Consider the following 17,600-nt stretch of genomic DNA (forward strand, 5'->3'; position numbering starts at 1 on the left):
CTACTTGAGCAGAGGTAAATTCCACCCCGATATTGTAATTTAATAGCACTTGAGACTCTGAAACAAGGCAAGTTATGTAGAAAAATCTCAGATAGTTTTTCCTAGTGCTGTGAATAGGTGTTGCAGGGGAACTTTGTGCCTATATTCTCAGTAGTTATGCGTCCAAATGGAAAAACAACTCAGAGGTTTCATCTCTTCCTGTCCTTTCCCTCCTCTTCCTTCTCCTTTTCCTTTTTCCCCTTAACTCCATAGTCAAGTTTTGTAAAACCCAGTCTTCTTTATGTTTTCTTCATAAGAGCTTTGTTCTTTGGATTCATGCAATCACACAAAAATTGGGAGTTTCTCTTTATGAGGTAGAGTAGACAGACTTTGCTAAACATAGGTAATAGGAATTTTCAAGTGCAGAATGTGTCCTCTCAGAAGCAGATACCAAAATGGAGTCAAAGCTGCAAAGATTTTCACAGGAGAAACTCTTGGATGAAAGATAATGGGATAGGAAACTGAAGGAAGCTGTGAGAACTTCAGTCTGCCAGAGAACCTTCAGTGCATGAGGCATGGAGGGGAGGTTAGGTCAAGTGCTCCAGACTACCATTCACATGAAGATAGTATTGAAAGGGCTGCTGGGGAGTCTTTGAGAAAAAATTGGCCAATACAGAGGAGTTCCTTGTTTTCCAGGATGGGTCTGCCATAGTCATTGGCATTGGGCAGCTCAGAGGAAGATCAGCCTCTGTGCAGATAGATTTTAGAGCACAGCAGTTGGGGCCCTTGGTCAGTTATGTTCCTAGTCACTGAAGTCTGTGCAGTGCATTATTCTCATACAATAGATACTGTCTCATCTGAGCTCCACATGACTGGTGAGTTTGTTAACAAGTGCTCCCAATATTTCTGTGGAACATACCGATCTCTTTGCACAGCGCCTTGCTCACTCCTGGGTGGACAGCTGGGTACCAGTGCTCAAGGGAACCTCTGCTTCCTTAAATGACCTACTACCAGTTGCAGTGGTTAAAAGGGCCTCAACTATAATAATTCTTGAAAAAAAGTACACAGAGAGGACAAGTCAACATTTTGAACTGTTTAAATGTCATTTTTGAGCTACAGCCATCCTTTTATTTATGGTAACATAAAACAACATCTGAAACTAAGACCCGTTTTTATTTTTCTCGCCTACATGCTAAAACCACAAGTGATTTTATTTCATTTCATTTCGTGTTCAGCATCAAACAAATTTCCTATCATGGCAGCTCTCATTATTGATTCATATTCTTTCAGAAGAGTGTTTATGGAAGTGTACATCAATACCTTGCCAGGCATGAGGAAAGAGTTGGAGTGGAACAGAGCGATACATCCTCTTACACAATTATTCTCCCTTGCTCTCCAGCAGCCCGCAAATGGGATCATTTTCAAGGGAAATGATGGCTTATTCAGATTTGACAAACTGTGTTGAATTTTTTCTTTGTGCTAGGCCACAGGTTGCAGACTCTAATGACTTTGGAGACTAGACAGGTCACGAGCACGAGTAGATGGCTGGTACAGACTGGTTCCACGTTGTGATGCAGAGCTACCTCCAGCCCTGGCCCAAGTTACTGTACAGGAATGCAGACTCGGGGAGCCAAGTCTTCTGATTTTTCAAGATGAGGGAAGATCTGGGTTTTTGTGTGAAATTACCCAGTTTTTAAATGTTGGCAAGGCTTACAACATTTTTGAAAGTCTCTGTGAGCCAAACATGACATGTCTTTAGGCCAAATCTTGCCTGTTGTTCTTGCTGGACACTCTGCTGTGCTGGCTTTTGGACATGTTTCCTTCACAATAACCTAGAGTAGAGACTTATCTTAGATCAGCTTTTCTGGAAGCAGGCTTTGAGATGGAGATTCATGTGCAAGTGATTTATTAAGGGTGTGCCTGTGAAAGGAATTGGGGAAGCAGAACAGAGAAGGGGGAGCCAAGGGGTATTATCATAAGAGGCAAAGCCTCATGGTAGTGGCTTCAGCCTGAGCACTTGGGGGACCCTGGAGTGTAAGATGCCCCTTAGACTTGTCCCACCCTAAGATTAGGGAGCTGAGCTTTCATATCTGTGTACCTGCCAGTCATTGACTGGGTATCACAACAGGCAACCATGGGATTCTGAAGCTCAAGAAGAGTCCTCTAGAGGAGATACATGATATTGCTGTGGCCCTGGGTATAGCACATGGCAGTAGCAACGGTGGAACTGAGGAACTCCACATGGTCCACCACCAGATATCTGTGACTTTCTCAAGTCTGCAGGTATTAAGAATTATAGGCTTAGCCACAATGTGAACCCTGATCTTCTGACTCCGTATCTAGGACTTGCTGATGAGATTGGCATGCAGAATTCAGATATTCTTGGGCACTGGCATGTCAGGTATGTCAGCTCTAAACTTCTACCTGTTCTTTTTCTCCAGGAGGGCTTGGAGAGAGGATGGCATGGCTATTCAGAGAAGATACAGGAAACCTGATAGGAACTAGATTGAGGCTCTGCAGCTAGCGACACCCCCAGACAGCCCTGAACTCTGGTATTAGCTCCCAGTTCTAAGTTATTTTTCTCTTAGTTTGGAAATTTCATATCTGAGATTTAGATAGTGTTTTGGGTTTCTCTCTACCCCAGTGCTGAATTCTGAGCTTGTCCTGGTGCTGGTAAGGTGAGACCTTTTAGAGAACTAGACTTGTAGCTTCCATATCTTGCATCAGAGTGCTTTGGAGAATTTAAAACCCTTCAGTATTTAATGTAAAGATACATTCTTTAAATATCCACCAATGTCCCTGGAAGGAAACCCATCAGAGGTAGGGACAAAAGTCAATCTCAGCAGCAGCATCTGCTAACTGGGCGTTTCTGGACTTTGTAGGTCTCTCAGGCACAAAAGATCAGATTCATTTTAGCTGAGTTTATCACGTCTGCTCTGACAGCACTTGCCCTGTGCCCTCTGATGTTGTTAATTCATTCTTTGGTCCCTCTGAATCAGCCATGACAGCTTCCTCGCCCTCACCTTTTGAATGCTGTCTGGAAATCAAGTTTTCCTCCCCAGTATCCTTCATACCTGTGCCATTTTCCACTCCACCTCCTCTGCCTTCCTGCAAACTCTCTGTATTTAAGAGGGACAAACTGGTCCTCTCACCCTTCTCACCATGTTTCTACCCTGAGTCCCACATTTCTTTCCCAAAATGCAGACATGAGTCTTCACAAACAGTTGGTAATTCACCTGGTTAAGGAGATAAAAGTCCAAGTGCTGCAAAAGGGTATTCCAACTCAAGGACACTGGAGCTCCAACCTTGTCTTCCCCAACTGCTACCTCTGTTCCACTTCCCCAAGCCACCCTGCAGGGCCAGGCAGCTCTTCCTCCCATATTCTGAGCATCTGTCAGTCAGAGTCATGTTACTTAACAGTTGGGTGACCTTGGACTTGGGCCTTAACTCTCCAAGTCTAAGATGTCTCCTCCATGAGAGAAGGTGGCTAATACCTACCTTGTGGGAAAATTAAATGGTATAAAGTCTGATAAGCCATTTGGTCATCATATGAAATGTTGTAGGGGCTAAGTGAGTGGTAGCAATGACAATAATGATCACTAATCACAACCATCATCATTATTGCTATCCATCTTTCAAGGTCCAGCTCAATTCCCATCTTACTCCCAGGAGCTGCCACAGAATTCCCACACAGAATGAGGCCTTCTTTCTTCTACTCCTGTATTAGTGCTGTATTTGTTTATCTGGGGAGCAGACATGGGTCCTCTATTTCTGTGTTAGGCCAAATGGATACAAAGCATTTGTCTATCCTCTCAGCACTACTCACTGTGCTTCCAAAGGAGCAAATGAAGTGTATCCAACCTTCAACTGAGTCCACTTTTGTTAAGACTTGAGAACATTTGTGGGCGAAGCTTTTTGGGGCCCCCAGCTAGAAGGCTGGATCAAAAATAGGGAGCATCTTAGATGAGAGGAAAAGATGACCCAGAAAATTCTAGGATCCTGAATAAAGTCAGATCTTCCCCATAAACAGTACAAGCAATGTTTTCTGGGAAAATTCTCTGATATGTGGACCAGGAATATCATCATGTATTAGTTTCCTAGAGTTACAGTAACAAATTAGCACAAACTTGGTGACTTAAAACAGCAGAAATGTCTTTCCAAATAAGATCACTGTTAGGAGTCTCATGGGTTAAGATTGGGCCTATCATTTTGGAGAACACTATTCAACCCACTGCACTTGAGACTTGAGCTTAGCAGAGAGATTTGAAGCACAATGGGAGGCTTGTGGTGCAGGTGCCAAGGAGATCTGAGTCAAATATTAACTTCTCAGTTTCCTTTCCTATAAAACAGGAATAGTTATTTCTTCCACATCTATTGTGAGGATAAGAATATATGTTCATAATATATTTATGAATATATACATATATATGTGAATACACACACATCTAGCACATATTAGATTCACAATGTAATTATAATATATAGAAATTTCCACCACTCATTCATTGGCTTAATGAAAATTTAATTCTCTGGACATAAAGGTAAAAGAAACATAGCCAATGGACCCTAGTCACATAACACTTAGGAGTTCTGTTTGTTGAGTGAATAAACAAGAGATCAGATGTGAATACTTCAGAAGTGCTTGCTTGTTCCAGGCACTACAAGGGCTTTCTTTGGCAAACCATTGTTTACAGCATCCTGCCTGAAGGATGAATGATGGTGCTAAGTCCACTTTTTGGACTATTCTTAAAAATCCTTGAAGAATATTACAGCACTGTTATTCTCTCCAGTGGTTTACATATGTGGCCACCAGAGAAGGTTCTATGAGAAATCCTATCAAGAGGCATGGGCTGTCTCCATCAAGAATGAATTTATATCACAGAGCAAAGTGACCAACCCAAATTCCTTCAGGGAGCATTTATTTACAGGGAGTAGCTGCTACTCATTCATTCATGCAAACATGTACTAAGTCCCTTCTCTATGCCCTGTGCTGTTCTGAGTGCTGGGGTCACCCAGGCGGGCAAGGCAAATTTCTGTCTTTATGAAGCTTGTATTTTCTAAACTCAGTTTCAGTTCCAGTTGCCTAAATGGATTTCAGGCTCATTTTTCCAAATCATCTGATTTTTAAAAAAGAAGTTTTATGTAAAATGTCTTGATTTTTAAATGTTGGCAGGCAAATATATATTTAAAAAAAGAATACTGTGCAGGCCAGAAGAAACTTGCCTCTTGACTCAGTTTGGCCTGCAGTCTGCCAATTTGTGACCTTTAGGGTGGAATCTCATGACCTTTACCTTAAGAAACATTGTTCTAATGTCTGATTTTAAGCTAGTTCTCATTTCTCCTGACCTCATTGGAAGCTGATAATGGTTACCACTTGTCTATGTCTTCCTGAATTTAATGATTCTTAGATGCTTCACCTCTATCTTTTCAGGTGAGCTAACCTCAGTCTATCAGCTTTTCCTTCCCAATTCCGTCCCCAAATCTTTGATTATTTCTTCTCTTTTCTCGAGCTCCCAGAAAGAATCTATGCATTGTGTTCTGCCCTTCAGCATTTCTTCTCTTGAGAGAATCCTACCTGAACTCTTACCTATACTGTTTATAGATGAGAGTTTCTGACTCGGATACCCCAATTTTCACAGCCCTTGGACTGTGACTCCCAACCTTAGGTGTGATTTTAATTTGTCTCAAAGGTACATGGATTTAATAGACTTTTTAATTAACATTTTGTAAAATTGGAGCTGTCATGCTTTATAGCGGACTGATACAAATGTCTATAATTACATTTTTGGCACTATATCTGGGGAGTAGCCTAGAAATGTTTGTTTAAACCCTTCCCTAAAATGTTCTGATTTATGGGCAGACCTCTGTATGCACACCTCTAGCAGGACCTGTTGTCATGACAACACAGAACATCGTTTGTCAAAGAGCTATAACTTCATTCTATGTTGAAGGTAAAAATTTATCTTTTAGGATTTATTCTTATGACAGGGAAAATTTTGCATTTCCATAGATATGCTTCTTCTCTCTAATTCTGCTTGTCTTCAGGAAGATTCAGGCTTCAGGTGAAGGTTTTCTAGAGTATAAAATACACCTTCCACTTTTCACCTCTCGGAAAAATTCCAAAGAGAGCTTAAATGGACTCATTAGTACCCAAAAGGTTGTCTCCCATATGTCTCTAATTTAATATGATTTTTGTTTCTTTTTGAAAATTGAAATGAGAATTTTATTTATTAGTTAATTTCTTTGGGGGGAACTGGTAAACTTAAAAGGAAAGGAAAAATGGAACTGTTTGTAAATCATTCCTAAAAACTGAAGAAGGATGAACTACTTGGTTTTTGTATTTACCTCTGTAATCTTGTAATTCATGATTCATGAATTGTAAACTCAATGCCTATTATAGGAATCAGGCAAATCTATGAATTAGTGCAGTGGGCCTCTGGAGACTGCAGAATGGGACATGTTATGCCTTGTCTAATTTTTACTAACAGAATGTGAATGTGCAGGATCATCTGTTTTTCCTTCCTTCCTTCCTTCCTTCCTTCCTTCCTTCCTTCCTTCCTTCCTTCCTTCCTCTCTCTCTCTTTCTTTCTATTAATTTCTTCCTTAGAAGCCAGAAATTTATATTTCTTATATGAAATATGCTTATTTTAAAATGTGGACAGGTAATGTAAAGAGTTTGCTTTTTAAAAAGATAACAGTCAAATGAAACACATCTGAGGGCAGGTTTTTTCCACAGACTTCAAGAAGTAAGTGGTTTCTGCCCTTAGGAATGGTACTCAACACGTAAGAATGACTTTGTTTCTCTAAATGGGATGGTTATCAATTCTTCTGCCCTCCAGTCCTTATCAGGTTCTGATGTGCCAAAAATATTCTTTCTGTTGTCCTCTCTGGAGATTATGTTCTGCTTGTCTGCATCCTGGGTAGCTGCTGAGTTCCAGGCCATGTATGAGAGGGAGCTGCACTGGGCGCATGTCTTAGACCCACACGCTCCTCTCTGACGCCCCCATCAGTTTCCCTCTGGGACTGCACAGGGATATAGGATGCTCAAATTTTGGTCTTTGATGGATAGAGTAGTTTAATCCTCTTCACTAAGCCCGATATTTTTCGTTTTATTAGGAATTTGTGGATGGCTATGCCTTTCCACAAGAATTCCTAAGATTTGTTCTTCCTTACTGGATTTGAGAGTATTTTGTTCTCATGTATCAAAGTGGGCAATATTAGTAATTCTTGGGAATATGCCATGATAAACATCTGGGACAAGTCTGATACGTGTTCCAGAATGGTGGTGGTTTAGGGAACACCAGTCCACCACCTTGCTGGCAGGCAGTTAGATCTAGGACATGACGGCATTCATGTAGAATTATACTTTATGTGGAAACACCTTGTGGTTGGTGTGGTAATAAAAGCAGGTTAGAGCCTGCTTTGTGCTTTTGCAGCTTTCACACCTTCTTCTGTGATTCCTTGCATGCTCCCCGGGTGTAAGCCTTACACAGAATCCTCCTCATCCTTTGTTACCTTTACACTCTCCTGCACAGTTGCCTGTACCTGGGATGTTTCTCACCCTATCATATCATCTAACCCAGATGGGCTTTTATTGAGTCTTTATGAACATTTGAACTTTAACAACATTGGTTAGAAGTGTGGCAGTACCCAAAAATAAGTAGCTCTTAGAAGCTGACAGTAGATGTGCACCTTGTACTTTCCTATCTCCTCATCTTGCTGGCACCTAAGGGTGTGTGTGTGTGGGGGGGGGTGGTTTCATCTATCTTTGAATAATTCTTAGCCTATAAAAGAGAAAGGATATGTTATAAATAAGATGAACTATTGAGCAAATATACTCATACCCTATGTCATATTGGAACAGTTTAATTTCTAAGGCTCTTCTCAATAGTACACAAAAATTTTTGAAATAACCGTACAGTGGTAATGAACCAATTCCGATGCCCACATTCTGCACATACCTCTTTCTTCCAGTGATTGTTAAAATCATACCAGTATCATATTTTAAAATATATGTAAATTATAAAGAAAGGAGTAATTTCTATTTTGAAAATAGAAATGATATTGGTTGAAATAACATTGTATGTTAATGTTTATCTTGTCTTATTGTGTGTGTGTGTATGTGTGTGTGTGTGTGTGTGTGTGTATGTGGATTTCTTCATGGAATTAACATTTCTCATAAAATTTTTCATTGGTTTTAGAGTATTTCATTCTTTGAATAAACCAGAATATATTTAATCATGTTTTAGAATTTCACATTTATAATAATTTCCAATTTAATTATTAAAAGTAACGCTATAATGGGCCTCTTTGTGCCTAGATCTTTGTCCACATTTCTGGCATTTTTTCCCCTTAGAATTGACTTCCAGACATATAAGTTTCTAAGTCATGAGGTTTTAATATTTTTAAGACCCTTATAACATATTATTAGTTTACTTGTCAGAAATATTGGTATATTTACAGTTATACCAGAAGAGTGTAAGAATGTCCATCTCTTAGCACCCATTAGTGTTGCTTTAACTTTCCCCCCAAATTTGCTTTAGTGTTTACATGTTGTTTTGTATACATGTCTGCTTAGTTGAGAGAGAAAGAGAGAGGGGGGGAGAGAGAGAGAGAGAGAGAGAGAGAGAGAGAGAGAGAGAGAGAGAGAGAGAGAGAGCGAGCGCACACTCACTACTGAACAGGAAAGAGTAATATGTTAGTCTTCTAGGGCTATGGTGTGTTGCAGGTTCCCAGAGTGGCACTTACCACATGCCAAGAAGTACTCTAAGTGCTTTGTGTATGTCAGTTCTTGTAATCCTCACAATACTCCTAAGAGGTAGATACTATTATTATCTCATTTTCCAGGGAAGGAAGCTGATGCCCAAGGAGGTGAAGCTTACCTAACATCATGTCATCAAGTAAGCATGACAGCCAGAATTCAAATAGGGTCTTCAGGCTCCAGGGCCTACATTCTGAACCATTCCTGGGTTTCTTGCTACTGTAAGGGTAGAAACTTAGGCGTCCAGGCCACATGATGGATAACAGAATGTGTGGTTAGCAGAGGTGATGATGACCAAGGTTAATATCACCAAAGATGTTTAAAGAACCAAGGGGAGTATGGTGAGCAGAGAAGGCATTTCATGATATGGAAATCAAGAGAGGGATTCCTAGGGAAGCTGACATTTCTACGGGGCATGGAGCAATGGATAACATATAAAAGCAAAGATGGAGATGGTGGCAACCTGGGTGGTAGATCAAGAGCATCTAACTGGAGTAGGTATAGATTCTTAGTTCAAAATAAGGGAAACTTCTAAACAGACATGATATTTTAGCTCAAACAGAAAGGTCTTTTACTGTCACAGAAAATAAAATGTGTAAATTATTCTTCATGGTAAGACCCAATAAATCCCCAAAGAATTCAGAAATTACCTTTTTTGCTATATCCAGAAAACATAGTTGTTTTAGAAACACAAAAATGTGTTAAGATTTTCCTTCCATGCTGACCCTCAGAACAGGGAATTCAGTGAACCTTAATATTCTTGTACTCTCTTGTGACCTCTGTTTCTCTCAATTTCACTGGAAACACATTGGTTCTCACTGATTCTTAATAATTTGCAAGTTGCTATATTAACAATCACGATCTAGTTCAATATATAAGCATTTGATGCCTGCACAATGAGGTTAGACATTTTAAAGAGGTGCAGAGAGAAGCAACATCCCTCCAAGAGTTCTACATTCCCACAGGGTATTTTAAGTTTATGAGAAAAACATAAGAAGGTGTAGAGTAAGATAAATATCATAGAAGGTGTTTAAAGAACCAAGAGTAGTGAGCAGAGAAGGTATTTCTTGCTGTGGAGACCAAGAGGATTCCTGTAGAAACTGACATTTCCGCTGGCCCTGAAAGAAAGCATAAGCTGTGTAAAAGCAAAGATGGAAGTGTGTGGGGTGGGTGCAATCTGGGTAAACATGTCAGGATGGGGGCAGTGTTGAAGCAGCCACAGCTCAGCTGCTGTCATGGGATGAGGCACTTTTTCTACGCGTGATCAATGCACATTAAGGTGCATGACTCCAGTTATTTACTACCCAATCTTTAACCAAGGTTAAAAACCCCAAATCATTGCCAGGACGATCCAGCTTCAGATACATAAAGAGGCCTGCCTTCTCCTTCATGTCACTGTTTTAAAATGCCTCAATATGATAAAAGCTTTACTGGACTTACTCCTAAACTGACCCAATAAGTTCAAAGTGGTGGGAGAAGGATGTAGGGGATACTGGACTAAATCTTTGGTTTTCTCAGATCATACTACCAATGGCCATCCAGCACCAGAAGAGAGCACATTTGGATTACTGACATCTTTCTACCAGTCCCTGGGAGAGCAAAGCTGGGGGATGGGAGAAGCCCACAGCCTGAATAGCCTTTCAGCAAGAGAGTTCTGTCTTAGAACCACATAGTTACCATTACACATTCTTGGACCTCACAGGGTATTAGCATTGGGTGAGGAGAGATAACAGGAATCTGCATGCTTAGAAATCTCCCGAAAGATTCTAATGCACACCAGATTTCAAGTACCAATCTTAAGTGTAGTGGTCCTTGGCTCAGACTACATATTAGAACTGTCCAAAGGCATTTAAAAAATACTTATGCCTGGAACCCACACTGTATATGATACATATGATTATCTAGGGATGGGGTCTTGGCACCAGTATCTTTTAAAAATACCTCATTGGCACCAGTATCTTTTTAAAATATCTCATGGGCTTCCAGTGTCCCCTATAAGCATGGCTGCTGCCACCGCTGCTGCCAGCACTGGGGAACCACTGTCCACCGATGAATTGCTCCCGAAAGGCGACGCGGAGAAAACTGAGGAAGAGCTGGAAGAGGACGATGAGGAGGAGCTAGATGAGACCCAGTCGTAGAGACTCTGGGGTCTGATGGAGATGTTCCCGGAGAGGGTCCGATTCGTGGCCAGAGGAGCCACTTTTGATCTCTCCCTCTTTGTGGCTCAAAAAATGTACAGGTTTTTCGGGGCAGCCTTGTGGATTGGGACCACTTCCTTTATGATACTGGTTCTTCCTGTTGTCTTGGAGACTGAGAAGTTACAAATGGAGTAACAGCCACAACTGCAGCAGCGGCAGATACTTCTAGGACCTAACACAGGGTTGTCAGGAGGAATGCCAGGGGCTCTGCCTTCACTTCCTAGAAAGATCTAGGTTGCTACTGCTATCTTTGAGCCGTCTTGATGGGAGAAATTTGAAATTCAGTTGTGTTTGAACTGCTATCTGGTTTTATTTATTTATTTATTTATTTATTTATTTATTTATTTATTTATTTTAACTGTGGCATATTGATCCAAACCTGGTAGCAAGAATTCTCCCCTCATTTTCTTGCGGAGAGACTCCCAACTTTTAACTGTGCCCTCCACGCTGTCCTCAATGTTTCTTCTGTCCTCACTCTGACACCAGAGTGCAGCTATGCAGACGGTTATTCCAGCTCTGGCCACCTTACCCCTTCTAGTAAATTGCTCCTAACTGGAAAAAAAACAAAACAAAAAACCTCATGTGATTCTAACATTCAGCCAAGTTTGTAAACAACTGGTATTGGGTAAAGCTAACCTAGTGCTTTGAATAAAAACGAAGTGTAGGGGAGAAGAAGGGAAGGAAGCAAAGGGAAGAAGGGACCATTTCTGTAGGTATTAAAGTGAATGTTTAATTGATTCATACTCTTACATTTTGCAGCTGTGTGTGTGTGTGTGTGTGTGTGTGTGTGTGTATTTGGGGCTTTATAGTGGCTTCCCTGGATAAATCAGAATAGGTAACTAGCTGATGTTTTAGTTCCCCCTGGAACAGCTTTTAAAAATCCACCAGCCCAGACACACTAAATAAATAAGAATCTTGGTGGTGCAGGACCTAAGCACCAACGTTTTTAATGCTCCACAGTTGACTCCAGTGTGCAGTGAGGGCTGGTAACTGCAGGATGCTGGCCAGGTGAGGAAAGGCACAAAGGTGTCTCTGTAGGGGAGTTATTTGAGTTTCACCTTTCACTTGGGCAGTTCACAATTACCATGACCATTTAAGTCTGTGGTCTTCTACTGTCAGCTCTCTAAAATTCTAGCCGAACTGGGAGAGATGTGCAATTTCATACTGAACTCTACTCAATACAAAAGGAGAACCTATCAAGAACCCAGCCAATAAAGTTGCAAGATTTAACAAATACAGAATTGCCAACTAAATTTAAATTTTAGATAAATAAAATTGATGTTTAATTATGCCTCATGCAATATTTGCAGCACACATCAAAATTATTTCTTGCTCATCTGAAATACAAATTTGGCTGGGAATCCTATATTTATTCTACCTATAAAGGAGGTTAAATCAAGAGAAGTGAGTTCAAAATGGCAGGCTTATTATTCTGCTTTTGCTAATATGTCTCCAGGGTTGCTGTGCCCTGGAACTGCCTGAGCTCCAAGTTTTAGCATGACCTCCTTGAGCCCCTGTTGCGGACTAAGAAGCAACCTTATATCCCCCATGGTGAAAATTGACCCCCACCACACACACATTTTTCTCCTTGATGATCAAGGTGAACACAGCCTGGAGAGAAGCCCTTTGGTTGTTCTACTCACTTTCCATTTCTAATTTGAAGGATACATTTCATGTAGAGCCAGTATAACAATTGACTTCATCTTTCCTGGCTCAGGTTGTTTGCTCTGCCCACGTGTTGAGCCTTTTGGGACACAGAAAGCCCATCAGTTACAGGCTGCAAGAGAGACAGCTGCAGTACGATGTGCAAACCACAGCTACTCATAGCAAGGGCCACCTTTGTGGGACTGGGACGTGTGCTTACAAGGGTTGCATGCTTGGTTTATTGTCCTACTTGCAAGATTTTGAAATTTCTCATATTCTATGAACAAAAGAACTGCATTTCATATAGCACTGGATATTGAAAATTATGTAGTTGGTTCATCTCATGCAATAAAAAAGGGTGAATTGAACTAAAAGCAGTGGTCTTCATGCACAGGCCTCGTTTTCTGTTCCTTATAGTAGGTATGACCTTAAGTCTTCTCTCTTGGGTAAGTGGAATTCCCTCTGCAGGGAAAACCGCAACAGCTTACCCATTCCTTTACACTATTTTAGGGATGGCTGCCTTAACAAAGACTTCTACAATTCAATCGCAGGCATTTTGTCCAGGAGCTTGAATTAACCTACATATCTTTTCAAGTGTAGCTATTTTTTAAAGTGGCATTTAGTAGCTGTCACCATTCATCAATCAGCAATTATTGAGTACCTAGCCCTGTGCAAGTCACCTTTCCTCACTTGGCCTGTAATCATTATCAATCATAGCAGTGGATGTATTCAGTGCCCATCTGCACATGACCCTGCGCTGCAAGATGGTGTGTGCTAAGCTAATTCTACCAGTGGAACTAGACCTGACTCTGAAAGGCAGTGAATGCAGTCTTTGAAATGGAGAGCTTCTCCACATCAAAGAAGGGTGTGTCCATCAGGTGCTAGAACCACGGGATGATTTTTTTTTTTTTTTTCTGGCATCTGCCCTATGAGATTCAGACAGAGATAATAATAAAAAAAAAAAAAACCCACAAAAAAATCCAGAGATGGTCCTTTGGGTTGGCAGAAAATCAAAGCCTCCCCTCCCACCTCCTTTGTAATAGTCATGTGTAAAATCATGCAGTTGAACCTCTAAATTATTGCTGCAGAGAGCCATGTGGAAAATGGCAGGAGAAGGCTGCCATTCTGGGGAAACCAGAGGATGAAAAATTATTCTGAATTCATGTGTGTGAGAGTAGTTTGAAAAATATAATGTGTAAAAGCCATGTAAGGCATTGCACTTCTTATTTATGGCTCATAGTGTTTGCTTGAGGCAGTTTCAACATCTCCCCTGCAATGCCAGCAAATCCTAATCTAATATAAACACAAAACAATTGACAAGATGAAACAGCTCCAGAATCATAAGGAGGCCCTCGTGGTTGAAGTGTAAGACAGGATTCGATGGCGTGGCTTGTGCCTTGTGCCAAGATGGTCCCTCACTGCATCACAGTCCGTCTTTGAACAGACATCTCAGGGACACAGCTCCTTACCATTTGAGCAAATGCCATAGTTCTGTTCTTTGCCAAAACATTTTGAGTTAGCCTCATTGTGGAAGTAAAATTGTTAAAATGTGCTAACGTATTGCAAACATTTTATTAATAATGCAGTTATTTTTCAGATGTTGATATGAGATTGAAAATCACCTCCAGGTATACAGAAATGCAAGTAAAGGCCAGCTCTGTCCACATGCCCCAGTTTGTTAGAAAATGATGGCTTAGGTTGATGTTTTTATCTGAAAGAAGTAGTCCTACAGGGAACTGAAATATCTTGGATCAAGGAGTATGCTCTTGAATTGAATTAAATTGAGTGGAATGATTATCAAGAACCCACCAGGTACTTGGAGCATGTGAGTCACAGAGGGGACAATGTGATGAGCAAGAAAAGTCAGTGCCCTCAAAGGACTTGCCTTCTAATTGAGAGAACAAATTTATTACCCTGGTAGATTAACTAGAATATGATGCCTTTCTTTTCTAGCACAATCTGATATTCTATATCATACAGGACCCTATTTTCTTATCCAAAATTCTTGGAACCAGATGTCTTGGGTGTGGAAGATTTGGGGATTAGAAATGCATGGTTCATACTGTGAATACTATCGCTCCCTTCAGTAGGGCCTGGGGGAGTTCCTGGTGGTCACATCTGTTTTCTGCTGTGAAGCTGAAAGCTCACCTCATTAACTGGAATAAGTAGTCTACAAATAATTGCACAGCAGCTCAAGTCAGGTTTTACTGCAAAGTAAATTTAACCTTGTTAAACGTACTCAAATGTTATGCATTTCAAAAGTGCAGATAATGGATGGGGAGCCATAGTAAAGTGTCATAAAGTATAACACACTCTAAAATCATATTGGAATATAACAGACATTCCATAAGGGCATTGTTATTTTCCAAATATTTTGGCACAGGTAGGCATTCAATAAATATTTGTTAGGTAAGTAATAAAGGAAATAATAAGAAATCTTAACCGCCATTTTATGGAGTGTGTTCTTCATGCCAGGTACAGAGGAGTGTCATACCAATCCCATTAGGTAGGTATTGTTCTTCCTGTTGTTCTTCCTCATTTAGAGATGAGGGAAACTGTTTCGGAGAGTAGTTAAGAAAATCGCCCAAGGGCACCTGGGTGGCAGGTGATAAAGCCATGATTGGAAGGAGGGGGCTTATTTGTGGTGGCTGTAGGCGCGTTCAGATTTCAGGCTGCCTGGAGTCCAGATCCTAATTCTGCGGCTCACTGACTGTGTGAACTCACAAGAATGACTTGACTTCTGTGTCTAGGTTTCCTCATGTTTAAATTGGGAATAGTAAGATTTCCCTTATAGGATTGTTGGCAGATGCAAGTACCTTGCTTAGAAATCGTGCCTGCAGCCTCATGTCAGCTAAAATTGGTGGTACGAGGAAGATTTTATAGTAAAGAGTTTTGTCTGATGGAGAAGAATTTAGGTGTGAAAAAAAGACAAAACTTTATATAACCTTATATACAACCTAATAATAAAAAACTAATCTCACAATACTTTAATGTGCGAAGACTCTGGTGACCTATTCTGTCTCAAAGAAAATTTATTTAGTTGTCACTGTTTGAATTGGGTTTTGATAAAATTAAATAACTTTTCTTATAAAAATTGGTGAACTAAAATAGAAGAATGCTTTCTTTGTATGAAGAAGATGCTACATTTTATAACAACCGTCACCATCATATCTAATGGAGAAATCTGGGAAGTTTTCCCAAAAAATCTGAAGCAACACTAGAAGGTCCACATCTCTGGGCATGGTGGCACATGCCTGTAATCTCAGCAACTTGGGAGGCTGAGGCAGGAGGATCTTGAGTTCAAAGCCAGAAGCAACTAGGCAAGACCCTCTTTCTACCCTTTCTCTAAATAAAATACAAAAGAAGACTTGAAATGTGACTCAGTGGTTTAGTGCCCCTGGGTTCAATCCTTAGTAACAAACAAACAAAACAAAACAAAACAAACAAAATATATATATATATATATATATATATATATATATATATATATAGGAATGTCCACATCATCACTACTATTATATCACGTTATAAAAGTTTTACCTAATGGGATCAGACTTATCATGGAACTAAGAGGATCTATGGAAAGGGCAAAGATAACAATATTTGTAGATATTAAGATTACTTCAAATTATAGACTCAATAATGAATCTAAACATTCCATAATCTGGATAAAAAACAAATATGCAACATTTCCTAGTTCATACCTGCTGGCAAAAATGTTAGATGATATAATGTCACACTATGTTACCTAGACTAGGAAAAAAATAAGGACAACCACAATCTATCCAAAAGAGTACAGAGACATAGGTGGAAAGAATCTACATGTACAAAGTTGCTATTCTCTACACAGTTTATAATAACAAAACATGAAAAATGAAATCCTAAATGCTCAACAGCATCAGAATTATTGATTTAATGGTGCTGAAATTTCAAAGGTAACAACATAAACATAGTGTAATGTTAAGTAAAATGGGTATCATATAAAACTACATCCCGCATGTATTTCCATGCACATTATTATTCAAAACTTATTTTCTTCATAGTAAAAATGATATCAGAATGTTAAAAATTATGGGATGTGAGATTATAGGTGATTTTAAAAAATATTTTCTGTATTTTTTTTAAAAAGTTTTATGAAAAGCACGTTTTATAATACAAATAGTTTTTCAAGTGTTTAAGGAAAAAAGAAAACAAGGAAGTGAATATCTGTCTAGTATTATTTGTCTTTTCATATAGTATGCACTATTTTGTGGACTTTTACTGCTGATGCATAATTTAAAGTAAGATAAATATCACTTATTCGAAGTAGGCAATTATCAACTCTAAAATAAAGAACAGCATACTTTCTGCTTCATTGATTAAAAATAATCAAAACTCTGTACAGAAGCCTTACTGACCTTTTTTTTCCATAATGTCTCTGTAAGACTTGGATTCAATTTCTGGAACAGAGGGAATGCCGTTTGTACATGAAGGCCCTCAGAGGTGAAAGCATTCATTTCATTAAATCTTTGAAAAATAAATGACCTCACTTCCTTTACGAGTGTACTAATTAACACACACATGTGTACTGATTCAGAATGATGCGATGTATTATTTATTACTCTCCATTTGTGGTTTGGTGGCCAACCTAATGGGTATTTTTGTCAGATGATTCTTATGTATGAAATATTGAGGTTGTTTTCATCTGCTTGGCTAATATGTCTCACCAGAAGAATCAAAACACACTTTTAAAAATCCTGGAACAATATAAACCACAGATGAGCACAGATTTTAACTCTTAGTTGACCTCTGTTGTATCCCATTCACCTTGGTACCTTCGGTACTTATGCATTATTGACTAAGTGTTATAAGGCCCCTGGTCCCTGGGCAAAACTTAGCACATAATAGTTGTTCATTAAATGTTTGTGGTTTGGGCAGAAATGAGAATTGAAACCTGATACTTCAAACTCTGGGCCCCAGAGTCTCCTTCTGCAAGGCAATGTCACTTACCCCAGAGGACTCTCAGGACATTTTGATCT

The 17,600-nt window shown here is 39.7% G+C and overlaps 1 protein-coding gene and 1 pseudogene across 5 annotated transcripts in view; both read left to right on the forward strand.

The window, feature by feature from the left end:
• Ntrk2 (neurotrophic receptor tyrosine kinase 2) overlaps window positions 1–17,600 on the forward strand; it is a 349,269-nt gene that overhangs the window by 147,430 nt on the left and 184,239 nt on the right. The gene's annotated exons all lie outside the window — the stretch shown is intronic.
• On the forward strand, window positions 10,741–11,172 carry LOC124964246 (mitochondrial import receptor subunit TOM22 homolog; annotated as a pseudogene).

This window comes from Sciurus carolinensis, chromosome 14 (genome assembly GCF_902686445.1).
Source record: "Sciurus carolinensis chromosome 14, mSciCar1.2, whole genome shotgun sequence".
In the NCBI taxonomy this organism is placed as follows: domain Eukaryota; kingdom Metazoa; phylum Chordata; class Mammalia; order Rodentia; family Sciuridae; genus Sciurus; species Sciurus carolinensis.